Genomic DNA, 12273 nt, shown 5'->3' with positions numbered 1-12273 from the left:
CAGGTCGACGGGCACGTGCACCTTCCGCCGACCACTGGCGACAACATCGATGTACTGTGGAGACCTCACGCCCCACGTGTTGAGCAATTCGGCGGTACGTCCACCCGGCCTCCCGCATGCCCACTATACGCCCTCGCTCAAAGTCTGTCAACTGCACAGCCAACACCGCGGTTCCTGGTGTGACCGCTGTGCCGTGCGTGTGATCATTGCTTGTACAGCCCTCTCACAGTGTCCGGAGCAAGTATGGTGGGTCTGACACACCGGTGTCAATGTGTCCTTTTTTCCATTTCCAGGAGTGTATATACAGCAGCTCATGTCATCCATTTTTACAAATTTCAAAACTCCGACATCTCCCTCCCCACATCCACCACTGCTGGCGCCTCATCTCCAACTACGCAACGCTATGCGCTGTTAAGATCCAGCTGCCGCTGCCAAACACTACAATGGCAGACAACAATGCAAACTAGCACACAGAGTGCTACGTAACGTTGCCAATAAGAAAACATAAACAGCCTACTTACATAGCCCCCATGCTCCCCACAAAAAATTTTACAAACAGTTTTGGGCAGTGGCCAATAATGATTTGATAAAATCTTTCATAATTACAATAACAAAGATATCAAATGCACACACTTATTGATACAATGTTGGTCAAAAGCTAAAATTTTCTCACAGTCCATAAAGATAGTCCTGATCATTCATCGTAATAGTAATTACAGTTTTTTTTCACAAAGTCTCATTAGTAAAAGATATTGCACACAGAAGTAGTGGATTTCCATGCACTCTTGAAGAAGTAGTGTTGTCCTTCCAACGGAAAGACAGTGCTGACTCTTGACAAGCTGACAGGTAATGGGCCACAACAGAGCAAACCCACCGCAGAGTCATTCGAAGTTGATGAATATTGATAGGTAGGTCATCACAGAGTAGACCCACTGTAGTTCTGGTAGAGATTGTGGTATTGGTAAGCCACCAGAGGTGCAGACCCACTGCAGACCTTGTAGAAATAATGGTACTGGTGAGTCAGCAGAGGTGTAGACCGACTGTAGCCCTTGTAGAAATATAGGTATTGTTGGGTCATCAAAGATGCAGACCCACTGTAGTCCTTGTAGAGATGGCCTGCAGCCATCTGTTGTGACTGTGCAGGTGCACAATCACCATTGAAGAGTCTTGTGGATAATAGAGCAAGTCCATAACCACCACTTGTGCACTCACAACGTTTTTGGAATTGTCCTTAGAACCAGCAATGCTGTTATCCAGTCTCTTGCTGAATTATTAACACACATGCAAACACTAACAGTCCCTACCTCCCACATATTGTCCATATACTACGACCAACAGAAACATGTGCAGCGAAATTAAACTTAATTTGAAGAACTGGTGTCTCTACAATTATAAATTTACAATATAGGAATACAATTACAAAGGTACAAAATACATCATTAAAGAACATAACAGTACAGATAACATTTGTAGTAACACAGGGTTTACAAAAGAATAGAAATAAACATATACATCAGTGTTACAGAAATTATGACATGAGTACATACATAATGATCAGAATAATTATTGAAACATCAGCTTCACACATGAGCATTCAAACAAAACAGAATAAATAATGTCTAAACATATTTAAAAGGTAAATAACATATTATTAATGCAAATTATATTTGAGGATAACAGTATTCCTCATCATAGTGACTGCAGCTTAGTATTACAAGAAGAAAAAATTCTATGAAACTACACAGACAGGAAGAAAACAAATACACAAGGGTACACAAACACATAGTGGGATAACTCAAAAGGAAAGGACAGGGTTCGTTTTCAGTGTAACATTTGGTACTGCAGTCCAACCCAAAACTTCATTCCATAGATCTTTCGTCTTATTTCAACCTTTGATTTCCACCAAAAAAAATCCTATCCAAGCATGCTTTCTGTATTTATTTCACATATTTCTTACCTCATTATTTATTTCCAAGAAAATCCTACCTATACCTGTACTTTGTTCGTATAAATTCTCAGTGCATTTCTTCAAATTCATTGCAGCTCATTCTCTTATAGGCTACCCCCTCTTAAGCTAACTTAAATCTACTGAGCTCAGGTGCTAAACTAAGGGACGAGGCAATGCAGCAACACAAAACAATTAACGCAAACAGCAATGACAAAAAAATGCAAATTGGCAGCAGCAGTAAATCTAAATTAACAGAGAAAATGCAACATTACAACTAATATGAGCCAATGTGCAGCAACAAGAAAAATAAATCAGTAGTAAAACTAGCTTAAAAGAGTAATACAAAGTGAAATTTAGTAGCACTATGCCTGGCAAACAGCAGCAGCAAATGAAATAACATATATAAACATGACATAGCTCAAGCAGAAAAAAACATTACACAAAAGACAACAATGCAGAGAAGGGAAATGTATATTCACGTCTTAATGTCTATGTAATTAAAGTGGTGCACCACAAGAAGTTATTCTACAAAAAAATTACCAAGTAGTTGAAAAGACAATTCTGTATGCAATTCCTGTGAAGGGAAATCTGTTTTTGTGCTCCTTCGTTTTTTTTTAAGTACATCGAAGTTATTCTTTACTGGGTCTGTAGGCATAAAATATTTATATTAGTACATCTATAAAATTTAATTTTAACCAATGCTTGAGGGCAGCTAGAAACTAGATATTAAATGAAATAAGCAACTATGTACAAAGGAAGGCATGAAACATCATTCATTAGCCATATGGCATTTCATAAGGTAGTAAAAAAATCTCTCAACTCTCGTAGAAAGATACTTATCATATTCAGGTGTGCAGATGTAAGAATGTTTCCAAGTAATGAGCGTGTCGTATTTGCGATGCTTTCTACAAAGGAATGTCAATAGCGAGGATAATAGCCCCTTTTTTTTCCACCTGCACCTCTGAAAGGCACACCCTAACGGATTTTTTTTTCGGGCGTCTGCCGCACAGCTGGGTGCCCACGACGCATTACGTGCAGGTGGTCACTTAACTTTCTTACGGAAATATTTACAACAGCAGTTTCCGCTACAGTGACAGTCTCATATAAAAATATTTCACAGGTCAAGAATTTACGTTGCAAATGTGTAGAAACAAAATGCTATTGATATAACAGTGTCCAAAAAATTTTCGTCGGCATTGAAATACATTCACGCATTTACATACATTTCATAACTCTTAAAGTACGATTCTTGGTTTCCAACAACCTTTTTCACAAACCAGAGTCCCTAAACACTACTCATTATTCCTTACCTTATTTGTCGACATTTCTTCAATATTTCATCATAACAGCTACGTAGCATAATCAAATAACTCATATAGCATCAGCTTATTGATCATAAACAAACCGCAACAGCATAATACACATCGTCGTCATAATAATAACATCATAACAGATCAATCACATCTCAAAATCGTCGTAGCTTTCTCAATATTTTAAAACCTACAAAAAATTCTCTGCTTGTTTCAAAAGTGTCATCTACCTCAAACGTACTTTAAAAATCATGATCTCATACCAAATACATCATTCAAAGCTCTCATAGTATCACAATGCTTCTGAAAAAATATGAACAGTTCACGAAGTACAGACAAAATACAATTTCTGAAGTGTGAAGTTATCCAACGGTGTAATTGCGTAAACATGTGTCACTGACGTAATAAAAAAGTTTGTCTCTCTCAGTTAAATGATCAGATAGCTGTGTAATTTGTGTTAGAGAAATATGGTACCGATGTGTAAAGTTGTATAAGCAAATACCATATTAGCTAGGGCTCCTTGTGCTTGCCAAACACATGGTACACAAAGTATGCGTGTACCCCCCTGAGGATTATTGTAATTATACCCTTAGGTGTTACAGATTACTGCAATGGAATGAAATGTATCACAGAAAACTTTCTTTGTAATTCAAAAATCTTAAAAAAATAAATGTTGTAAGTACAAAATTAATCACTCAGATACGTGTCCTGTAGCATTAAATGTGCGTCTTGCTGTAAGATAATCTCTGTGGAAGTGTCGGAATTATTGTCCTCCGAAAGCTAAGTTCTGCAGAAGTCAATGTACTTACCTCATGATAAAAAAAAAGTGAAATGCTTTGTGTATAGATATCTTAGTTACTACGCTTATTGTTGTGATGAAGAAATTACTGTCCTATAACGTATTCTTGTGCTACAGAAAAGGCTGTCTCATTGTAGCTATACCACAAAGTTACTATTAAACATGTTTTACTTTCCAGAAGAATTCAGGAAAACTGTGCAGATATAAAACAGATACACCGCAAAAGCAACATTGTAAATTGTCACTCATTAGTAACGTTGTGATTTAATCTTGTAGCTGTCACATAAACTAACCACTGTGTCATCTGGTATCTCTCAGAAAGTACTTTAATTCAGAATGTATTTTCAAGTACACCAAAATGTTGCATTAAAATCTCATTAGCAGTACCGGTAAATGTTCTAAGTATGTGAGCCTTATAGTTGTTACGTAATCGTGCAACTAACAAGCAAGAATGCACACACACAATAACACTGTGTCGTCTGTTCGCAATAACAATGCATTCGTAATTTCTGTTTAAATAAGTTCTCTTGGTTCTTGACTGGATATTGAACTTCAAAACATTGTTGCATGTTAACAGTTTCTCAGTGTGACAAATTGTACAAGTAGCATGAAGTGAAAATTGCAAAGACTAAGTTAAAAAACATATTACCTGTCAATAAATGGTTTTACATGTGAAATGTGGTGTAAACCTTTACTCTTCCTAGTACGCAGAGTTTCAACTTCAACACAATTATCATGTGGTATACGTCGGATTCTGTAAGGTCCATTGTAAACTAGAAAGAATTTGTGACTCAAGTGTTTCTTCTTATGTGACAATGAATGAGCTTTAATGAGAACTTTCTGACCAATATATAATTTCTTTGCATTTGCTTTACCGTGTAGTTTTCTCCTTTTGTCTGCTGCAGATTTTATATTTTTAAGAGCCAAATCAATTACGTCTTTGTGTCGAAGTTTACGTGTATTCGGGAAAGATACAAGCTCTCTGATTCTGTTCGGTGGTTCTTCATTCTTTAATACAAGAGTAGGTGGTAAAGCAGTGGAATCATGAGGCATTTCATTCAGCACATTTTGAAATAAGTGTAAATATCTGTCCCAATGCTGATGATTTCTGTGACAGTAAAGTCTGCAAAGCTTATTGATTTCCTTCATAATCCGTTCAGACGGGTTACAATGTGGTGAGTACAATGAAATAAAAACAGTTTTGATTTTATGATTCCGAAGCATGCGTTACCAAACAGCAGATCTGAATTGCGGTCCGTTATCTGAAATGACTTTACTAACGTGTCCAACTTCACGTAAGAAATTTTTAACAAAGGCGTTGGATACAGACCGTCCAGTGGCTTTACGTAACGGAGTGAAAGAAACAAATTTTGAAGTAGGTTCAACAGCGACTAGAACGTACGAAAATCCATTCGATGTTCTGACAAGGGGTCCCAAGAGATCAACAGCAGCAAATTCTTTTAATTTAGAAGGAATAATAGGAAACAACGGAGCACGATGTGAGATAGTAGATGGTTTCGCCTTTTGACAAAGTTTACAAATAGACAAGAGTCTTCGAATTCTCTTTTTCATATTGTTAAAATAACAAGTCGTTCGAAGAATATGATAACATTTTCGTGGGCCAAAATGTGCATAGCTGAAATGAATGTACCAAATGAGCTTATTAACAAAATCGTCAGGAATGCAAAGTTCCCATAGCTTGTCATCAACAGTGCAGCGTTTGAACAGTATGTTGTTTCTAACCAGATAATAATGCCGAATCTGTGTGTGTGTCTTTTCATGCCATTTGCTCTTGATGTCTTTCCAAATCGGATCTTTATCTTGTTCATGAGCAATGTCCTTTAAAGATGTGGTGATGAAGTTTTCAAAGGTGACTTTCTGAATGTAAAGAATACTGAAATTTTTCTCAAGGTTTCCTTCTGTGTTACTTTTCTCAAGCCCAGCCGGTGCGCGTGACAGCGCGTCCGCAACAATGTTCTCCTTGCCGGGAATGTAGACTATTGTGAAGCGGAATTCTTGCAGAAACAATGCCCAACGTTTTAACCTGTCATGATTTAATTTTGAAGACATAAGAAATTGTAATGCACGATGATCACTGTATACTTTTACGTGCTTACCAGAAAGAAAGAAACGGAATTTGTGAAATGCCCAAACGATAGCTAAAGCTTCTAATTCAGTAACAGAATTATTTTTTTCAGATTTTGTTAGCACTCTGCTAGCAAAAGCAATGGTTTTCTGAATGGTAGTGTCATTTTCTATGGCTTCTTGAAACAAATGGGCACCAAGACCGACTTTAGAAGAATCCGTGCTAAGGCAGAAATCTTGTGACAGATCTGGATGAGCTAGTATTGGCGCGTTAAGTAGCGATTCTTTCAAAGAATTGAATTCCAACTGTGCTCGTTCGTCCCAGTTCCAAATAGTGTATTTTCCAGTGAGAGAACTAGAATTCTCATATTCAGAAAAGGACGGGACCTAGAAAACTGCGGACTTTTCTTTTTGTGGATGGAACTGGAATGGCTCTGATTGCTTCTAACTTTTCAGGATCCGGCTGAACGCCTTCAGAAGAAATAATATGTCCCAAAAACCTCACCTTTGACCTACCGAATTCTGACTTTTCCAAGTTAACTGGAATTCCAGATTCTGCAAAAATACGTAACAAACTGTTGAGGATGCGGTTACGTTGTTCCCATGAAGCTTCTGCTATTAGAATATCGTCCACATATAAGGTGATGAGACGTTTTAAGAACTCAGGTAATATGGAATTTAGCCCGTGAATGAATGCTACCGAAGAAATGTTCTAACCAAAAGGAAGTTTCCGAAACTGATAACAAACGCCGAAACAAAGGAAAGCTGTGTATTTTCTTTATTCTGGATGAAGTTCGATCTGATAAAAGCTAGATCTGAGATCAATGGAAGACAACACTTTTACACCATTAAAATTTTGAAGAAGTTCTGCCATCGTCTGCGGCCTGTCTGTTTCAGGAATAATGATAGTATTGATTTGTCTCCAATCTAAGACAAGCCTGATCGATCCATTTTTCTTCTCAACAACATGTAACGGATTGTTGTATGAGCTTACTGCAGGCTCAATAATGCCCTCGTCAAGCATAGATTGTATTTCTGTTCTAACACGGTCCCTATAATGTGCTGGAATTACGTATCTTCTAACACAAAATTTAGTATGCATACGAACACGAAATTGGTATTGAAATCCCTTGATTGTTCCTGTTTTGTGAGTAAAAACTGTGGAATGTGCTTGTAAAATCTCAAAAAGGTCCTGCCTATCAGTGTCATTACAATTCTCAATCGTTTGAATTTTATTCTGAATTAACTCATTAATTTTAAATATGCCATCGATATCATCCCTGTCAGTACTTGCAGAGTGAGTGTTAGTGTCTAGCTCCGTAGAAAATTCTGAACTGTTGTCTAACAGAAGGTAAAGCCGATTAATTTCCTCGTCATGGTTTGAGAGCCAATCTTCAAATTTCAAAGCTATTGACTTACCTTTTTTCCCTAAACTTATTTCAGCATCGTGAAAGTTTAAGATTGCTTTGTATTCATTCAAAAAGTCTACTCCCAGTATAATTTCCGTCGACAATAATGGAACAATAAGAAAGATCATAGAGAAGCTGTGGCTTTGACAAAAGAATTCTAAGTTGGTTTGTTGGCGTACATCTACACTTTTTTCAAAGATTGCACCTTGCAATTTAATCTTACGTAACGGAAGTGTGGGGCAATCGTTCGATTTGTTGCATTTGCTAAAAGCTGTTTCACTAATTACTGAAATGGGACTGCCAGAGTCAAGTACTGCCGTAAATTTTACGTCATTTACAGTAATGTGAATCACAGGATATGCAATGTTGTTAAGTTTTACGTAATGTTCCTGGAGTAAGATGTCCCTAATGTCTTCCATTTTTACGTAATTACTAGCTACGGCAGCTGCGTCGTCAGTTTCATAAGTACGTTTTGTGGCTGCCAGCGGTGTGAGTCATTGCCTATTGTCTCTTTGTTGGCGCGTGTCGTTATTGGGATTTGGAAACCTAACTTCTACAAATTCACTGTGGCGAGAGGGCCCTGCCCTGTTTAAATCCCGCCAGTTCTGATGCAATTCAGGTCTGTCGTTACGATCACATCGTCTGTGGTCATGTCGGTAGTTACTGTAGTTTCTTTCTTGTCGGTTAAGTGGTGGAGAATTTCTCCCTGAATCGTAACTGCGCACTGGACCGTTGCGTCTAAAGTTATTCTGTCTCCCTTGATAATAATTTTTTTACTGGCGCCTTAACATTACTGAGCAGCTACTTCACTTAAAGAAGGCAACACAACCTAGCAATAACTGTCCAGTAACGATCAATCAGTGAACGGTTTCGGTGATGAGCTAATGGAACAATGTTTGTAAATATGAGGTTACTAAACAGGAGTGTGCTCCGATAAACTCAGCATCCTGAAAACTGACCTACCAATTCACAGAGCATTAATAAACCTCAGTGCAAAGTACACAAAACAGCTGAAGCATAGTCAATGATATAGTTTTACAGAATTGCACATTTTCATTCGTGTTAGCAGAAGCAAAGCTGAACATTATTTAGACACATAGAACAACTTTTCATCACCGCACAACGTCTTCCCAGTGTGACAGCAACAAAAAGCTCTTAGCATTGACAGCATTCCACCTCTAGCGAGCCACAAAATGCCGTCCCCTAGTACGACTAGAACGGCCAACTCCTCACTGAAACGAGGAACTTCTGCACGCCGAGCGCCGTAGCTCCATGTGTGCCCATACATGACGCCTTAATAACACGTTACAATATTACTCCGATTCCACTGCTGTTTACTACAAGTTTTAGACTATACATTGGCACCGCGCTACCTCATGCTAGCCGTAAACTGAGCGTCGATAAACCACTGCAATGTGCTCGGTGGTAAACTACTGTCCGAAACTATTACTAGAGGTCTGCGCTTTCCTCCTTTATGCTTTGGCGCTGTACGCTCGCCAGCTAGCGGCGAGAGATACATCGTAGGCGAATAGAAAGGCTCTCTGCAACCAACTGAAGAACGTCTAATCGGAACTGTAACAGAACTGCAGGAACTGTGCTCCATACCAGAATGACTGGAACCGGGCACCAGTTTGGGAATTTCGTCGTCGTGTCTGGTTTTGTTCCTGTCGGTGGACGGGTCTCCATCCACGCCCGTACATGTCACAAGCAAAGGAGTCCTCAGTTAACAGTTATCTCTCTGACGGTGAGCAACACTGTCGGCGGATGGATCTGACGCGTCGATGAACGAGGTGCGGAAGCGAGCACCATCTGGAGCCGTCAGCTCGGCACTTGGGGCACCTAGCAAACGTTGTGTCTGTACGCTGGGGGCCTCTCGTGGTATTATTGTGTACCTCTTGAGCTACGTATTACTTACTACTATTAGTCTGTCTGAACAGACCTCTGAAGATCCAACGATAACAATCAACTGCCGTGTCCTTCTCAGCCGACAGGCGTCAGTGGTAGCAGATATAGAGGGGACTGTGGTCATCACACTGCTCTCCTGCCCATTGTCAGTTTTTGTTCAAGAGCCATTACTTCTCAACCTAGTATCTCCTCAATTATCCTCAGTGGGGTTGAGTCCACCACGCTTGGAGACAGCGCTAGGCATACCCGAATGGCCACCAATCCAAGTGCTAGCCAAGCCCGACAGCGATTAACTGTGGCGATCTGATGGGGACCAGTGTTATCACCGCGACGTGGCTGCTGCTTCTTGAGCTATTTACGAGACATCATTTTGTAGAGCGACTGTCAATGACAGAACTGCTTATGTGCGAGTATCTCCAGTCAAGCTGTAACAGTCAAAATACAAAACTGTTTGCACACAATAAGGAAATGTCGTTGTTATTTGCTGTTATTTGCTTTAGTTGTCAGCAGTGTACATTTTATCAACGTACAAGTAGATTGCCAATTTAGATTAATTCCACTGCGATTGATATATCTTCAGATTTGCGGCTGCACTTGTAATTTAATAAATACTGCTTAAGTGTAGGTCGATGATAAATCTATCTTAAAATGTTTTGCGTTCAGCAGAAACATATTATCACTATTAAATGATACTCGAAAGCAGTGTTCATGAAAATATATTACTGAACATATCGTGCATTAGAGTTAAATGACAATATGTATTTAATAAAATGAAACTCCTTTGTTGACTTGGATGCAAGAAGAGGAGATTCACTTCTCTGAATGAATTCTGGCTGTTGATGACAGTTTCGGTTTCAACAGCTTCTGCGGTACTATGTTTTAACTAGTTCGCCTAAAGAATATTCGTATTTTGTCAGTTTTGTTCTTCCCGTGCAATTCTCCTCATTAAAACGTTTTAAGCAAATTGTGCTGATGTTACGTAATTTACAAATCCTGGAGTCTGAAGTACGCTTTACTTCTGGATTCTTAACAGTGCATAATTATCTCCTTCATCTACGGAGCATCTGTGCAAGGTCATAAAAATGTATTCCATAATGTGAGAGATGGTAGTACTGACCAAAACAGGGAAGAAATCCGGTAAATATGGGCTATACAATGAACTTGTCAAGAGCCAGTCCATCATCGATACTATGGAACATAATTCCTCTGGTGAAAGCTCTTTGGTTTGTAGCTTTTGTACTGTAACTTCGTTATGTTTAATTTAGTGAACTGAACATGGAGTAAATGGAAAAGCAACTTTTCATATTCGCCTATGTCTGTGTTGCCGTTCTGAACAATGAAAATAGAGTGTCATTGGGGAAGGGTACCAGATACAGTAAGTTTTGAAAAAGTGATTAGAAAACGTAACTGCATATTAAACAAGCTGTTCTTCGATGTCTTATTCTGCAGTACAGTGAAGCGCCACAATGTGTGACGTCCAAATGGGTGACTTACAATTCCAGCACACGACGTTAACAGAATGAAAGTGCTACATAAAATTACCAATCAAATTTTGCAAGAATAAATCACCACAATATTTCTATAAAAATATACTGTGACTTTAAGTAGCCAACTAACAGACAAAATTCTAGGCACTGAAAATACACAGGCCAATATTACCCTGCCTTATGAGAATAATAAGACTGCATAATAAGACTGAAATGTGAAACGATCTGTACATAAACTCAATTTGACAATGAATTTTGAAAGACAAAGTTGACACTGGCTGATCTAACTGTAAACTGACTGTACTGCAAAACTGACCCTAGCAAATTTCACGTGGCTTACTGTGGCAACGGGAACATCGTACTGCTAGAAATGGACATAAAGTATACAGCGCAGCAGCAAGCAAGCTAAAAGAAAACAAAGCTTTTTGCAGTGCAGTGCAAGGACTCGCTACTATTCTGAACATATTATATTTTCTCTTACTTTGTTCACCTGTGTTTCTCTCCTCTTTCGCAAGGAGACGGTGGTGGAATCTGAACTAGCTAAATGATTAGAAGTGATTTATCTTTTAAGACATTGCATTACGAGAACTGAGAGTCATTCTTCAACAACCACAATGATCTTTACAAAGAATATTCTTTTATAACAAAGATTACTATGCCAGTGATTGAAGTATTAAAATAATGAAGGAGTGGTGCAATTGTAGCTTCTGAGTGAAGCCGCGTGAAATTATAACTTTACGTAATCACATCTGAACAATGAATCTAACTAACCCAAACCTATAATGAAAAACTGCTTGGAAACCTTTCGTTGCTGAAACACATCTGAAGTGCTCGCAAGCAAGCAGTGCAGCAATAATTTTAACAGGGAATCTTTACTTCTGAAATCAAAATAGTATTTCCAAACATATTCTTCTCTGCATCTTTCTCTCTGTGCTCTGCAAGCTATTTCAGTCCACTCAGGAGCACCTGACCCTTTCAGTAGGTTAGCATCGAATGCTTACTGCAACGACAGTACTAGTGACATCCGGAGGTTGCAGTGCGCGTACTGAGAACCACCGTGACGTAACATACCGACTATTGAAAATTGCTACACCAAGAATATATGCAAATGATAAACGGGTATTCGTTGGACAAATATATTATACTAGAACTGACATGTGATTACATTTTCACGCTATTTGGGTGCATAGATTCTAATAAATCAGTACCCTGAACAACCACCTCTGGCCGTAATAACGGACTTGACACGCCTGGGCAAAGAGTCAAACAGAGCTTGGATGGCGTGTACAGGTACAGCTGCCTACGGAGCTTCAACACGATACCACAGGTC

This window comes from Schistocerca cancellata, chromosome 8 (assembly GCF_023864275.1).
Source record: "Schistocerca cancellata isolate TAMUIC-IGC-003103 chromosome 8, iqSchCanc2.1, whole genome shotgun sequence".
NCBI lineage: Eukaryota > Metazoa > Arthropoda > Insecta > Orthoptera > Acrididae > Schistocerca > Schistocerca cancellata.
Note: the sequence above shows the minus strand (reverse complement) of the source record.